This window comes from Micromys minutus (genome assembly GCF_963924665.1).
Source record: "Micromys minutus genome assembly, chromosome: 20".
In the NCBI taxonomy this organism is placed as follows: Eukaryota; Metazoa; Chordata; class Mammalia; order Rodentia; family Muridae; genus Micromys; species Micromys minutus.
In genome coordinates, this window is record NC_137955.1 from 4530445 (window position 1) to 4547850 (window position 17406).

At 42.8% G+C, this 17406-nt stretch overlaps 1 protein-coding gene and 1 pseudogene across 2 annotated transcripts in view; both read right to left on the reverse strand.

Annotated features, from left to right (window-relative positions):
• Positions 1 to 17406, reverse strand: part of MAST4 (microtubule associated serine/threonine kinase family member 4) — a gene marked incomplete at its 5' end in the record, with an annotated part of 555822 nt that overhangs the window by 380795 nt on the left and 157621 nt on the right. The window lies entirely within an intron of this gene.
• Positions 1812 to 2352, reverse strand: LOC308433613 (high mobility group protein B1-like; annotated as a pseudogene). Its single transcript has one exon. The product of its transcript is annotated as a high mobility group protein B1-like (transcript).

Here is a 17406-nt window from a genome sequence, read left to right on the forward strand (position 1 = left end):
AGGTTAAAGCCCACGGTAGTCACTGGCTGCATCTGTTCAGAATCAATGAGTCAGCAGCCGCTGCCTGGGTATCCTCTGTCATCACAGAGACCCTTCCTCTGTGCCCCACTGCTCACTCCTAAACACTTGCTCCCTTGTTGCCACGACCCTCATCCTTACGGCAATTACAGCCCCCCTTACTCATCGTCAGTGGTGCTACAACCACAGGCAGACCCGCCCCCCACCTTCCCCTCGTATGGGTGACTGTCTTCCAACTTCTTGTCTCCATTGCAAAGGAACGATGAGAAAGCATCAACAGTTCTGCTAACACATTCTTCTTCTCAATGACATAAATAAATACAGCTTGGGAAACCAGCAGACATGTGACCACAGTGCTACATTCCATTGATTTCTACACTGAACTGCTTTCCAGTCCTTTTAAAACTTGTATAGCGTATTTTTTGGCCTGAGCGTAGTCCAGAGCACAGCCTTGATGCTAGGTCCTTGATATCACTGCCGGCTCACCAGCAATCTCCAGCTGACACAGAAATTAAAAGCTGAATACAAAAGCATGCACACAGCATTGGATGGTGGCATGAGAGCTCAGACTGGCCTGGTAGGTCTTGGGCCCTGGGGTCTTCTCTACATTAGCCATGCGACTCAGAGTCACTGAAAACACTGCCAGCTATTTCTGGAATACCATCTATAGCACTCTCTGCTTAACACAGAGCAACTAGGCAACACTAATAAATGTCTGGTGACTTAATCAAGAATAATGCTTTGAAAGAAGCTTACAGAACAGGAAGATGGCATCAACATTCTTTGGAAGTTAATTTCAGACATTTCAATAGACTGGGTAGATGACAGCACTGTCAAGAGTGACTGAAGCCCAGGACCATGTTGGCAGAGTGCTAGGAACTATGGGAAAAATGGTAGAACACAAACACCTACAGCATGGACTTCAAAGCCTTTGGGCAAACCACGAGCAACAGAGGTCTCTGCAGCTGCCACTGCTACTGTCAATCAGAGCTTTAGTTCTAAATCAAACCTAACTTTTGGTCCAGGAGCTGTGGCAAGGCAGTTCAAAGATACAGCAGTTCTGTACACCCAATCTAATATAGCCAGCCTGTTACCCATGGCATTTTATCATGCCAGGGCAAAAATGTTAACACACAGTACATTTTTTTTATTGTATTTGCTTAGAAGCATTCAGAATGTCAACAAAACAGCCACTTTTTTTTTTTTTTTTTTTTTTTTTTTTTGCAATTACAGAGTGGTATTCAGTTAACAGAACAACAATTATCTTTATATAAACTGCATCAGAGACCACTGAAGATGGAAAAAAAAAATCCAAAATAAAACCAACAGGAAAAAACATTAAATTAAATAGAAAAAAAAAGAAAACCAAACAAACTACTGTCCCATATATAACTAATCTGTACTGTGCACCAAGAACCTGCTTTAAATTTCCATGCCAATTTACAATCTCCAGACAGTACCAGGCAAGGTTAGTGGCTATTGAAAATAGCACCAGGACAAGACTATCTAAAGACACATTCAGTAGTGCATTAACTATATAAAAAAAAGACACTGTACAGTTTAAAAACAAATCTTACACAGCCTTACATTTCAGTTTTTTTTCTTTAAAAGAAGTGTATTGTGTACAGGGGGGTTAAATGCTTTATAGACAAAAAAAATAACTTTGTTAGAACCAACTTATTCATCACCATCTTCATCATCTTTGTCTTTCTCTTCTTTCTCTTTTTCCTAATCTTCTTCACCCTCCTCCTCATCTTCCTCTTCCTTCTTTTTCTTGCTCTTTTTAGCCTTGATCACCCTTTTTTTTTTTTTTTTTTTTTTTTTGCTGTAACAGGTTTTCCTTTAGCTCTGTAGGCAGCAATATCCTTCTTGTCCTTCTCCTTCAGCTTGGTGGCCTTCTTCTCACAGGGCTGCTTGTCATCCGCGGCAGTGTTGTTCCACATCTCCCCTAGTTTCTTTGCGACATCACCAATGGATAAGCCAGGATGCTCGCCTTTGATTTTTGGGCGGTACTCAGAGCAGAACAAGAAGAAGGTTGAACGAGGCCACTTGGGTCCATTGGGGTCCTTGAACTTCTTTTCAGTCTCCCCTTTGGGAGGGATGTAGCTTTTCATTTCTCTTTCATAACGAGCCTCGTCATCCTTTGCCACATCTTCAAATTTCCCTTTCCTTTAGCAGACATGTCTCCCACCTCTCTGAGCACTTCTTGGAGAACTCTGAGAAGCTGACAGAAGCATCCGGGTGCTTCTTCTTGTGCTCCCCCCAGCGGGTTTGCACAAAGAATGCATATGAGGACATTCTGCCTCTCGGCTTCTTAGGATCTCCTTTGCCCATGTTTAGTGATTTTCCTCTGAGAGGCACAGCGTCGCCCAGTGCCCGTCCGGCTCTCGCTTGCCCCGGCGCTGTCTCTATGGAGCTCAATGGACTGCAATGGCTGTCCACACAGTACATTTTTAAAGGGAACAACTCCAAATGGAACTTACAGAGAAATTCATTTGGCCTTTTGCTTGCTTTCCCTGTAACTTGTTCTAAAGCAGAGTTTCTTATCATCTACCACAACTTCCTCTCAATCTGCTTCTAATAAGTAAAGATATCAGGACCAAATCAGTTAATGCACGGAGCAGAGCATCTCTGTAATTCAACCCCACCACTGCCTTTGCCTGTAGTAACTAACACTCAGCAAATTCTTCCAGGCTGCAAAATCACCTAGCAGCCTCCGACTCCCCACTGTGCCTACATCACCAAGGCAGTCCCCCTTGGGTGGTGCCTGCCTGGATTTAAACTTTTTATTTAAAGAAATAAATATTAGTTTGGCCCTTAGCTCTGTTTTCACAGTGGCGACTGGAAATACATTTTTAAGGTGGCACAAAATAGATCCCTGTTTAGTGAGGACACTGTAATAAGCCATAGGCACTATAGGACTGTGAGCAAGGCCTAGAGGAGGTGGGTGTCGGTGCAGTGATGGTGTCAGCTAAAAGACACCGGGCAGAGGGCAGAGTTAACCTGCACAATCTGGCCTCCCTCCACTCCAGTATTGAAATATAATTCAGTAGAATGAATTGCCAGACATGTCTAAGCCCCCTGGGAAATGACAGATATTGATGAATGCTGCCGGCAAAATATATGGAAGGAAAAGGAAAATAAATAGAACAATTTTTTTTCTCAGAGTCATTTTGTGGATATGTGGAGCAGCTGTTAAGGCGCTTGTCAGCCCACTTCTTCCTTCTGCCTCCCTCTGCATATCCGAATCCTTCTCCCCAGTCTGAAATCTCCCTGAGGACCAGTGTCTTCTGCGCTCAAGATGATGTCTAAATGCCTAAGAGTACTTCCTCCGTAACCACCAGGCTTGTTTTCAACCCAGTGACTGGCATCTGACCATGATTTCCTTCCATCTGAGTGTAGTCATTGGCTCTGCCAAACCCTGGAAACAATGTCTAACTCAGGAGGTGGATTCCAGTTCCCTTCTCCTCAGCCCCAGGAATGTGCTTCTCATACTCCATTCAAACCCTGGCCCCGCAGCAGCTGTTTCACTGTCTGGGCTCTTTGACTTTTAAGCTTCAATTGCCTGCAAATGTTCTACAAAATGGAGTTGGTAATTTCACAAGGTGAACTAACTGGGGATTTAAAGAAACTATTATTCTGCAAGGCAAAGCAGAAGCCCACAATAAGCAGTAACTGAGCATCCCTTACAGTCTCTCTATAAAGCTCTTCCCTGTAAGGATCCTCGTCTGCCATGCCCAGGATGGAATAACCCCTTCCCAGGACTGGGCACTTGGGGAACCCTGCTTCTTATTCCAGGAGCCAGGTGGGCAAGCTGCCAGGCACGGGTTTGCATCCTGGCTCAGCATTCACTAGCTAGGAGCCCTGGGTGAACAGCTTTCCCTCTGACCTTGTTTTCCTCAATCTCGTAATGAGAGTAGACAACATATGCAAAGTGCATAATATTGCAGAGCTCACAGACTGTAGCCCAGGTCCCCTCGAGACACATCACCCTTTGGGGCATCACTGGAAAAGCAGCTGTGCTTCTAAACCAGAGATACTTCTCAGTCTCTTCCATCACTCCATGTTCTCCATGTGCACACACAAGTAGAGTGATTCTGATTTCTAGGTACCATTCTCTCTGCTGCCTTAAAAACTTCCTGTCCTATGAGGCTGCAGCCTACATCACAGTACAGCACCACAGCCCATACCCAGAATGCACTGCACTTCTGGAGAGCAGCACTCACACTCCTCTGTCTCCAGGAAACTTCATCCTTTATGGTTGTACAGTGCCACATGGTCTAAAATACTGAAATTTGATTTCCTTCTTTGTTTCATGGCAGCAGCAGCAACAACAACAACAAAAACCTTCAGGAGCCTTAACCTTTATATGGAAGCTGCCTTCCTGCTTCCCTGGCTTTGGGCTTTATCTTTTAAGAAGCATGTGTATAAGCCGCCCACCTCCGCAGCCTGCAGATTTCAGAGGGAGCTGCCTACCCTCAGGAGACTAGAAATGACTTGTGCCAACTTCTCAAAGAAGTTATGAAGCCTACTCAATAACATTCCTCTCTGTAACTAGATGCTTTGATTGATGTCACTGAATGTCACCCACAGGCCTGTGACGCTAAACATTGCTGACAGTTGTCCTACATCTGAACAGTTATTAAAGAAGCCAAGGAGAAATCGGGGACCAGGAGCCTTACAAGATAAACGAACAGAACAAAATCAGCCTTAGAAGGGATAAAATAAATTCCACAACACCAAATATGTAGACATTTGCAGCCAAGCCAATTCCTCATCCAGCTTCCTATTTATTCAAGGAGACTTGTACACACAGCCCCTTTCACATGAGCATGTGCACTGTGTGCATTTTCTTAGAACCACTAACAATTCCCTGCAGGGCCTACTTTAAACAGATTTCAAGTTCTTTTTTTTCACAATAATGATGCCTTTATGAAATCTCTAAAGACTGGGTTTTTTTTTTTTTTTTTTTTTTTTTTTTTTTTTTTGTTTGTTTGTTTTGTTTTGTTTTGCCTTAAGAAATGTTTGTTAATGTTGAGTAATGGATTAAGTAAGAAATCTAGAACAATTTTTATATTGTTTGTTTTTCATGGTTATAAAAAACATTGTTTCAAAATAACATACAGATGTCCTCTCTCGCCTTAATGACAAATAATTCAAGGTCCCTATGTCTCAGTCAGGGCTGTAGAAACTGTTCTCCAAACTTAGTAACTGCCAAATCCATCTGGTTTAAAAACAACAAGATCTATGGGGACATTGTTATCCAAGCTGCAATCCTAGGTTGTGAATTACATCATCACAAATACCCACATGCTTTATAAACTGCATCATGAGTGCCCTTATATTTAAGGAAAGAGAACTTAAAGCCTGGATTAGTATCATGATTGCCTTGGCTCTGTCTGAAAATGAATGGCAGGGCTGGAGCCTTTTCCATTTCTGGCCTATTACTTAGCCACTGACTACTTCTGAAATCTCACAGGGCATTAAGTAGCTGTGAACTCCAAGGTCACTGCTTTGAATTTTACAGTAATACCATCACCAGGCTCCTTAACATCTTTCTTTCTTTCTTTCTTAAGATTATCCAGCCATGTTTATGGGGAAATCAGTGGACTGAGATCAAGAAGGTTACCAATTGGCCAGCCATTCCAATCAACCTCCAAATGGTCATCTCTCAGTCTTGAAACCCTGACCATTTTCTGCTAGCCATTCCTTTAAGCGCATCTATTCTTCAGTTATTTGAATCCACAGAGAGTGCTGTGTGTTGGATGGCATCGTAATGGGCATATGCACACTAACTTCCACACACCAACAAGTTTATCACATATCAGATCTGCCTGGAGTCTGTCATCTGTCATCTACAAAGATGGTCCTGATTCCAATGGGATTAAGTAGCAGGTGGGGATGTATTAATGTCTGTGTATTACGGCCTCTTTCCTATTATCATTCCTGGTTCACAAATACCTATGAGACAACATGTCTGACGAGGCCTGACATAGAGTCATTCTAATGCTCCGTGAAAGGATGGCCACATGTAAATAGAGGAAGCCTAAGGAAACCTGAATTCCAATACCTGGCTACATGTATGCCCCAAATGCCGCAGTGAGTGTACACACAGGACAACAGCAGTTCTTTACTTGAGTTAAGAGGTAACTGGATACACTGTAGACTGCTTAGCAACTCTGTCACTGAGCAGTTAGTGCTTGCAATGTCTGGGAATTTGCTTTGAGGATTCAAGGAAAAGTCCTCAGGGAAGCTATAAACAAGTGAAAGGAATAGCAGGTACACAAGCAGTGAAATGGAGAAGGGAAAATAACCAGGGAGGGAGCAAAGGTGGCAAAGGCAACAAAAGCAGTAAGAAGGCACTTGGAACGCACCTTGTTTTGTTTGGTTAGCACGGCCCAGGTCAGATCCCAGGATCACACACCACAGCCGACACTGACCACTGAGCTACACACCTCCAGCTCCGGGGAATGAGAATCCAGAAAAGATCAGTTCATTTACTGTTTATACATCAAGGAGTAGAAAGGCAGCATTTACCACTCTGAGTACACACATGACTTACTGCTTTCCTTTTTTAAAATGTTATTTCTGTGTGCCAGTGAAGTCAAAGACTGGCCAAAGAGAACCGGAACCAAGCACAGAGGGGCCATGGTGGGCACCTGCTCCCATTACTCAATACAGTTTACATTTATTAGACTGGCCTAAACTTTCCCCCTTAATCTGACTTCAGGGAGATGTTTCAGATACTTTAATAAAGGGGTCCCTTCCTTCAGAGTAACTTAGAGCAAAAAATGGAGGCACTGCTTTCCTTAAAAAGCAGTAGATTGAACCAAGTGTTCAATGGAGTATTTGTATACATGCATGGCACACATCACCGCCCATGCATGAGACTTATCACTTACACATGGCTCTCCTTAGCAGGCAGGGACATGGAATCCTGAGCTGATACGGAATCCTTCTCGAAGCTGAATGTGGTGCAGTCCTAAGAATTTACACTGCTCACAGTTTCTTATTCAGAACCTAAAACTGATAACTTATAAAAATAAGAAAACATTGTTTCTCATAATTTCAGAGGTAGGAAGTTCACAAACAGAAAGCTGGTGCCTAGTCTGAAGCTGCTTGTTATGGTCCGCCTGGCATAAGGCAGACTAACTAATACCCCAGTTACACAGCTCTTAATCTTACTGGTGAGACAAGAGTCTCTAAAACCCAATTATCCCAAAGACCCAACTCTGCCGCTATCACATGGGAAACTCCGAGATTTCGGATGGAAATAGTCTAATTAAGTAGGACTTCTCTCTCTCTCTCTCTCTCTCTCTCTCTCTCTCTCTCTCTCTCTCTCTCTCTCTCTCTCTCTCTCTCCCCCTCCCCCTCCCCCCAACTCCCTCTCAAGAGCTCCCTGAGAAGAAAATCTCTACCGCAAGGCGGAGCTTCACCCCACCACCTTCCCTTCAGACTCAGGTGTGACACAGGCACCAGAGAGAACCATCAGAGAGCAGAGACCATCTGTCTAGGCAGACACAAGAAAATAAATTTAGCCCCGGCAATATGCATTGATTAAGTACCCACGTGACAACAGAGCAGGACAGTGACAGATGTAGACCACTGCCACCTCATTAATGCATCACAAACACTAATTCTTATAAATCTTTACCTTCTCCACTGGTGGCATTAGCATTTCCTTCCCTTCTCTTTCTCCTGTGGAGCTGACTGAAAGTTTGTGTCATTTCCATGAAGTCAGAATAACTTGGCCACCCCCGGGGGCTCTGACTGGCTGATGAAAACAAGCTTAAGAGAGAGATAGATGGCCTAGCAAGCTCTAAGTCAGGACAAGGGACAGGGCTCCTACTGGCCTGTTCTGCTGGAGGAGATGGCAGGGGTCTCTGCACAGCCACAGGAAGGGGATGGGCGGTGATGGAGAAGGGGGGGGGAAGAGGTCTAGAGAGTGGGAATAGACCGTGGAAGATGAGATGATTTACTTAAGCACACAGTGGTTTCACCCAGCAGACCCTTGCTGACACATAAAGCCCAGTGAACACTCTTAAGTCGTGGGGCCTTAACGGTAAGCATGCTACCAGCTGGCACCATGGAATACAACACTTTCTAGACTGGAATATTTACCTTGTGAGGGAGGTTTTACAAAATGAAGTCTTACATTTGTTTGTTCTGTGTGTTTGTGCACATGTATGTACATGGACAAACATGACACAGCACATATGTGGAGGTCAGAGGACAACCGATGGGGGATGACTCTCTTCGACTATGTGGAATGAAGGGATGACATCTGGATGGGTCAGGCTTTAGTGGTAAAGGTCTTTACCTGCTCAGCCATCTCACCAGCCCCAGGTATCACATGCTTAACCATATTGTCAATTTAACTTTGCTACTCCCCACGTTATAGTATCAACTCAAAAGGAGTTCTGCAGCATCCTTGACAGAGAATAAAATGGCATTGGCCTGCTTCTCAAAGCTAAAATGTATCATCTATGAAGGGTCAAAAAGTCTCTGCCATCACAGCCAGCCAGTCAGCCTTTCCAGCATAGAGACTTTATAAACATTAAGTAACAGAAAAGTGGGGCTGGAGAGATGGCTCAGCGGTTAAGAGCATTGACTGCTCTTCCAGAGGTCCTGAGTTCAAATCCCAGCAACCATGTGGTGGCTCACAACCATCTGTAAAGGGATCTGATGCCTTCTTCTGGTGTGTCTGAAGAGCTACAGTGTACTCACATACATATAATAAAAATAAATATAAAATAGAAACAGAAAAGCAAATGGAGGTGAATACATTAAGTCATTTTCTGTAATCTGGCTTTTTCCATCTCTCCCACCACCACCTCTGACTGAAAGGAGGAAAAACTCCAGTTGAAAGTATCAAATGAGCACTCCAAGGATTTCTTTGTCCCTCATAAGCTTCAAAATATACAAAACTTCAAAATCGTAACATTTCAGAGACTGCTTCCATGCCACTGAGCCCAACCTCCACTCACTGCCCAACGTCAGCCAAGTCCTATGGTCCAGAAACATATTTTTAAAAGAATATGGGAGGAGGGTGTAAAACAATAGCTAGTAAACAACAATACCAGGAACATAATTGTCCTTCTGTAAAAAGTTATCATGCCTCAAGCCAGGGAGGACAGCACACACTTTCATATGTGTGACCCCAGAATGTTCAAGTGGTGGGTGCCAGACACTAATACTTTGTCTCATAGAAACACCTTTTAAAGTACAGGTAAAATACAGTCACCTTTTTTCATCCTAGAAGAAATATGAAGAACAAATAACTTGAATTTTTGATACACAGATTTAGCAAATTGACTTTTCTCCTTGAGAAGAACCAAAATGTGTCATGTGCAGAATCACCTAGAACGTAAGAACTTAGCTAGAAGGGGTAGTGGAGAAAACCTCTAGCTTCCTGAATTTAATTCTACAGTTTCTTAATTGGTTTCTGTTAGGTTTCTTAGACTAACTGGTATAGACAGCCCCTTATGGAAATACTTGGATGTGTACCATCTTGAAAACCATACCAAAACAAACTTTAAATAACCCTTATTCATTCTCATCTTTGGTGGCTTTTGCAGACTCTTAGCTACTAGGTTTAGTTTGCCTTATCCAAAACATCCAGTTAAAGGCCAAAAGAGCAAACTTAACATCCTTTAGCTTCCCTAGAGAATATTTCTGCCCAGCCAGAGGTCTTTAAATGCTACAGTAGCCATGATTTTGGGCTCTGGTTGACCATTTCCTCTACAAAGAGCTTCAGACATCATTAAGAGATCAGGCTTTTTATGTAAAACAGCATCTGACCCAGTACCCAGTACTGAATCCTAAGTCTTAAGTCCTTCATCTGTAAAACTTCATTCAGTGGGCCGAACCGCTCTTTGGAACTCCTTCACTTACCAAAGGAAATGACCCTGGCTTTTGTCTGTCTCCTGGTATAAGGGAAGTAAGTGCACATGGCTCTTCAAGCCGTCATCAGTCCCTTCATCTTCCCATCCCACCAGGCCTGCCTTCTTGCCTCCTGCATCTCTGGCACAATGTTGGAAGGAGAGGTTTGAGCTTCCATGAGAATTGTGTCACTTGTTTGGGAACGCGGTGCAGTCACTTGGCAGCTCATGGTGGGGAAGTGGGGTGTGGGCAGACAAGTTAAGATGGGCAGTGACTCCTCAACAGTCCATCTGCAAAGGCGATGGATGGTGGTAGAAGCCTCTCTGACAGCACCGCTGGGAGGCAGCATCTGCTGGAAGAACCAGCTGACAGCTGTGTGTCCCATTAAGTCTAGGTCTCAGGAGATCTTTATCCTGACAAGGAAAAACTACAGACACTTCCACAAATGCATCAAAACATTTACCCTCCATAGTAAATGCCTGGATAGCATAGAAAACACCCAGGACAGAAAGTGATTCCCACTCTGAAGATTGTGAATGGCTCCAAAGGCTTCTGAAAACTGCCTGCTCTTGCCAAGACAAAGGTACCAATACAGTCACCTCTACCCATGATACCCCCAAATGTGCTCAGACATCCTTTATCTTCATGATCTTTTTACTGATTTTGTAGGATCTACAAAGGAATAGAGTCTAGTTTAGAAGAATCTCTGCACTCGTTCATGCACATTCAAGAGGCTCCGTAAGTACTCAGAACCAGAAAAGCAAATGCATTAAGTCAGTAGCATTATAAATGTGAATTATGCGCAGCTCTGGCTTTGCCCATCTTTCCAACACTGCCACTGGCCAAAGGGAACAAACCCAAATTGAGAGTATCCAAAGAGCACCACAGCAATTGCTTTGCCCCTTATAAGTTTTAAAATATGGCAAACTTCAAAATAATCATATTTCAAGGACTGCTTCTCTGAAACTCAGCCAATCTATCCAATGCCACCCAAGGTCCACGTCCCAGGCTGCTTCCCAGGATCCTACCAGGTTTGGACCAATCCCTGTAAAATGTCACACTGATGCTAAAACTCCTACCCATCTCCACATAGCTCAGCTCTACTTTCTCTAGCATGCTTTAGAATAAGCCTTGGCCAGGACTTGTACCTGCCTTTGCTGAGACTAATGTCCCCAAGGACTTGTTCCCCTAGAGCCCTAACCTCATCCAACGGCAGCCCAGGCTTTACTTTCCATCAGGATTCAGACTGTAAGAGGGTTCTCGGTGCCCCCAAGAAATCCTATATTCAGACTTCCTTTCTGTTTCTTCCTAACCATTTGATAGACTTCTCTCTACAAACTCTTACATCTTCTCAGAGCTCAATACAATGGCCCTTGAAACTTGTTAAACTGTATTGATTATTTTTTTTAAATAGTAAATTTATTTAAGAACCAGGAGTAAGGAAATGGACATTAAAAATTAAATTTCTTAACAACCCACAGTCCCCTTAAGCACCGCATCCTACCTCTCTGCCCAGCTGGGTCTTGTACGTTTTATGGTAGAGTCTAGCTGGGTGGGTCTGCCTGATTCCCCCACTCACATGCCCTGGCCAACTTCCAGATCTACTTGGGTCCCACACCTTGGCTTAGCATAGCTATACCTGTTTGCAATGACCCCATCCTGGCTCTGGCTAGGCCATACTCCCCCAAACAATCCTACTGGCCTCTCAGGCTCCATGTTTATCCTCTCTACCCCACCCAGTAGGATCTAGCTGTAGGAGACCATTTAATCCCCCCTCCATGCCCCACCCCAATCCCTAGATCTATGCCCAAACTCCAGCCTTGTACAAGGACAGATATGTTGCAAGCCAGCCCAGCCCCATGAGTCTACATGACTTCATTTTACCTATGCCATATCCAGCCTTCAGGCTGAACCGAGCCAAATATCTGTGCTCTGTCATAACCTGATGTGACTGCACCACACACAGAACTAACAAGAGAAGATGATAACCAGATATCATCATAGAACTACAAACCATATGAAAGATCAAACTGTTATTCTCCTAAACTCCACCAGTCCTACAGGAATGTTTGTCAACCAGATAAAACCTAAAACACAAAATTTAAAAAGAACAATTGTAAACTTCATCAAAGAATTCAAGGAGATTAGTGAACACGCACACGCGCGCGCGCACACACACACACACACACACACACACAGAGAGAGAGAGAGAGAGAGAGAGAGAGAGAGAGAGAGAGAGAGAGAGAGAGAGAGACCACCACCAACAACAACAACAACAAAATAAAAAGTCTAGTGAACTTAAAGTGAACAGCCTGAGTGATATTCCACTGAACACATGATGAAAATAATGTCAATCTAGGAACTGAAGACAGAATCCAATAAAGAGAAACACTGAAAAGGAATTCCAGATGGAATGGAAAAACTCAATAACCCGACTAGAAAACCCAAGAAGAAGCTTTCCAAGTAGAATGAATCAAACAGAAGGCAGAATATCAGGATTTAAGGCCAAGCAGAGGAACTATGGAAAATAAGGGGAAAAGAGAGAGAAAAATGCTATGTAGGGAAAATGGACATCGTGAAAAGATCAAACCTGAAAATTACAGGAATAGCTAAGGGATAAGAATCCCAGGTCAAGCATAGACCAAATGTTCAACAAGATCATAGATGAAAACTTTCCGAATCTAAGGAAAGTCCGACCTATACAATAAAAGATACACACAGAACACCAAGTAGAGAAGACAATGGGGAAAAGACCCCTCCCCACAACATAGTTGTCTTAGTTAGGGTTTTAAGTAGCCATGAAACATGTTAAGCTGATTATCCCGTAACTGTGGAGTCACAGATATGAGGGAATCATAACTTTGGGGAGAGTGTATCAGTCTGGGCCATAGATAGAACACAGGATAGAACAGGCCGCTGGAATTAACAGTAGTCACTGGGTAACCCTGGCAGGAACGGTGGAGTGCAGGCATACACGGGGTGGTATATGTAAGTGTAGACAGTACATTCAAACAACTTGAGAAAGCAACTATCTGGTAAACAGCAGTGTCCGGAGCTCACTCAGAACTTTGCTATGAAAGGTGTGAACAGGGAAGATACTAGTGTTAAGTGAGCAGTAGTTGGGAAAGGCCTGTTGGGAGCCTTTCCTGATTTCCTCTTTGCCTATAAATCACTCAGTGATGAGTTGTTTAGTTTCCACAAGTTTATGAATTTACTACAGATTTGTTTTTGCTGTCTTAAGTTTGACTGCGTTGTGGTTAGGAAGGATACACAGTTATTTCAGCCTTTCTGGTTTGCTAAAGTTTGTTTTGTGTCGGAGAATATGATCTCTTTCAGAGAAGCCTCTGTGGTCTGCTGAGTACAGTGTATATTCTTCGGTGTTCATGTGAAACATGATGTAAATAACTTAAGTCTATTACATTATGATGCCATTTAGTTCTGAAGGTTCTCTGCTTGTCTTTTGTCCAGATGGCCTGCCTATTGGAGAAAGCAGGGTGTAGGGACCATCTACTGGTAATAGATTGCTGTTACTCTGTGTCTTAAATACTGTGCTCTTTATGAAAGTGAGTACATCAGAGTTTGGTGCACATATGTTTAGGATAATAACACCTTCTTGATTCACTTTTTCGTTCATTAAAATGAAGTGCCCTTTTGAATATATTCTAGTTAGTATTAGTTTGAAGAAATAGGATAGCAATACCTGCTTGGTTCCTGGTCCCATTTGATTCCAGTTCTTTTGTCCATCTAACACAGAGCTTAACTTTAAAGTTAAGGTGAGTTTCTTGTTGACAACAGATAATGGATTTTGTTTCTTGATCCATTTATCCAGTCTATGTCATTTGATTGGAGAATTGAGGCCATTAAAGTTATTTTCGAAAGGTGTGTGTCACTGTGTTGTTTTGTGTATATTCTCAGCAGTACTTTGTGTTTCAGTAACAACACATTAGATTATAGCTTTGCTTGCTTTCTACAGCAGTGCCTCTCCATCTTCCTAACTCCGCAGCTCTTTGATGCAGACACTCTGTTGTGCTGACCCCTAGCATACAACTATTTTGTTGCTACTTTAGCTGTGCTACCGTTATGAATTGTAATGTAAAATCTGATATGCAATCCCCAAAGTGCTTCAACCACAGGTTGTCTGCTGCAGTTTACGGGCTGGGCTGCATTTATTCCTCTTGTCACCAAAGTGTCCTTTCTTGTACTTTGGTCATACCATGAACATTTTTTCTTTTTCCATCAACTGTGGCACATAGCTTTTCTGTGTATGGTAGTCTAGGTTGGCCTTTGTGGACTTTGATAACTTTAAATCATTGTTCCAATATCTTTTGGCTTCCAAAATATCCATTGAGAAATCAGTTTTGGTTCTGATGGCTTTTCCTTTAAGTAACGTGTGTTTTTTCTCGTGTATTCTTTCTTTGTTCTAGTGTTTAAACTTTTGTGGTGGCTTGCATATGCTTGGCCCAGGAAGGGGCACTATTAGAATGTATAGCCTTCTTGGAGTAGGTGTGGACTTTTGGAGGAAGTATATCAGTGTGGAGGTGGGCTATACACTTCCTAACCACTTGGGAGCCCGTCTTCTCCTAGCAGCCTTCAGATAAAGACGTGGAACTCTCAACTCCTCCTGAACCTTCCCTTCCTGGATGCTGCCATGCTTCTGCCTTGAATGGACGGAACCTCTGAACCTGTAAGCCAGCCTCAGTTAAATGTTGTCCTTATACAAGTTGCCTTGGTCATGTTGTCTGTTCACAACAGTAAAACCCTAAGACAGAAGTTGGTAACAGGAACTGGGGTGTTACTGTGATAGGTCTGACCATACTTTCATGTAGAAAATAGATTTTTGGGACTTTAGATTTGAAATGCAGTGAAATGCTTTAAGTGGGGCTTAAAGGGCTATCCTAGAAGGAATATAAAAGACTGTGTTGCTAAGGGTGATTTGAACTGTTCAAGACTTGGCCCAAGAGGTTTCAGTGGAGAGGAATTTCAGTATGTCACATAAATACTATTTTTGTGATGTTTTGGTGAAAAATGTGGCTGCTTTTTTGCCATTATCTGAAGAGTCTGCCTAACGTTAAGGTAAAGAGATTTAGATTAATTGCTTTGAAAAAGAAAGTCCAAACATCTTGGTATAAATTCTGTTGTGTGGTTGCTACAGTTCACTATTATGAAGAGCATTTTAATGAAAAGAGGCAAGCTTAGAAAGGAAAAATATAAAATATATGGTTCAAGTATTAAAGGGATACCAGGAAGTGAAATGGAGCTGAATCCTGTGTTTAAGGATATTAAATTGAATTAAAGGAGTAATGAGGTTGAGGCAATATCTCACCCAGCTAAGTTTAGGTCCAAGCATGGTAGTACAAACCTTTAATCCCAGAGGCAAAGGCAAGCAGATCTCTGAGTTCAAGGCCAACCTTGAACAGAACAGTTTCTAGGTAAAGAAAAGCTTAAATCCAGGCATAGTGTGGTACACACCTTTAATCCCAGGATTACAGGAGACAGGGACAGGCAGATATCTGAGTTCCAAGTTTAGGAAGTGAGGGAGTTGGAAAATAAAAAGCTGGTTATAAGATAATATAACAAGGGGGCATGTTCAAACCCCAGGATACAACAGAACTCAGTATCTTTGGTCATTTAGCTCTGCCTTTATAGTCAAGAGAAAAAGGGTTACTGGGACAATTGATGCTGGTTAAGTGGAAGTAAGAAATTAGTGGTGATTAAGAAGAGACCAGCATCACTGAGGTGAAATCTTCTGAGAAGTGTTTTCTGAGAGCATAAAGAATCTGTGTTTTAGAGTTAAACAAGGTTGTACCCTGTGCTGAAGCTGGTGGTACTAGATCTGAAAGCATGGAGTGGCCATGCAAAGCAACTGAAGCTTGACACTGTGAGAGGCCATGGAAGGCCACCGGTAAAGTTGCAGTTGATGACCCAGGACTGAAGGGGTCATGCAAAGAAGTTGAGGCTTTGCACCATAGAAAGAGACTATGAGAGACTATTGGTGAAGAAGCCTCGTTGTAGCAGAAGACCCCAGGATATTAGAGATGTCAGTACCATGGGATGATCCCTAAGAACAGCAGCAGCAATGGAGTGAAGTCAACCAGAGCCTAGAGTACTGCAGAGGGCAGAGCTAGAGGAGTGACCCAAGTTTGCTGGAGGAGCCCAGAAGATCATGTGTGGATTCCAAACACTGGAACAAGAAACTGTAACACTGAAGTTGCCTTGGAGACCCCAAGATGTTCAAGATGCCAGTGCTGTGAGATATCTGCTGAGGAAAACTACTAGCAGGGAGTGGAACCAGTCCATGGGAGTCAACAAAGATTAAAAAGTGGTGGAGATCTGAAGACCACTTTGATATCAGACATGGAAATGCAGAATCTGGAGTTTGCCCAACTGATTTCTGTCTTACTTTGAGGATTACAGTTAAGTGATTACATGGATCTTAAAAGAGACCTGGAACTGTGGACTTTTGATTGCTATAGACTATGGGGACCTTTAGAGTTGGATTAAATGTACTTTCTTTATTATGCTATGGCTAGGTATGGCCCCTATAGATTCAAGTGTTTGAACAAGCCTATGGGGGCCAAGGAGTGGAATGTGGTAGTTTGTATATGCTTGGCCTAAGAAGTGACACTATAAGGAGGTATGGCCTTGTTGGAGTAGGTGTGGCCTTGTTGGAGTAGGTATGACCTTGTTGGAACAGGTGTGACCTTGTTGGAACAGGTGTGGCCTTGCTGGTATGTCACACTGACAGCATTTTTACATAGGCACTCTTCACATATGACAAAAGAAAACTAGATCATACGGGACAGACACATTGCATACAAGAGAATGATACTAAATACCATAGGATTTTCAGATTTGCCAACTAAACTAAAGAATCCACTAAGTGACCAAAGACTGGCTTACTTCATTCAACATAATGGCCTTCAAGCTAATTTTAGAAGAAAATAATGTTTCCTGGAATCATGCTGTTTGTCTTTTCTTTCTTCAAATAAGAAGTTGAAAATGTTCTAGAGTTGGGTTGGGTTTAACACAGGGGTATAGCACTCGCCTAGCATGCTTGAAGCACTACAAAGATAAGACAGGTTTTATTCCCAAACAGTTTTAGAACTCCTAGTCTATGCTGAGTACAGGTTAATCCACTGGTTCTATGCCCACATTGCATTGCTAAAGCAGTCTATGGGAAATACACTGATTCTGCTTTTTTTAGAGTGTAATAACCCAAACATCCTTTAGAAAAGAAAATGGACTCTCCGAGGAAAAGGAGCCTTTATTCTAACTGTGGAGCTACAACACACATCACAACCAGGGGGTGCAGGCTGTGGTGTAGGGCAGGAGTCAAAGACCCTACAGTCTAAACTGTGAGACACACTGTGTATCTCTGTATCATGATTAAAAGACTGCTGCTTCTCTTCCTCATCGAGAGGCTCCAAAGCTCGGTCACTGTTTACACGCTGGTTCTTTTAGCAAGCAGTGAACCATGAAGACAGAAAACATTCGCTTAAAAAAAAT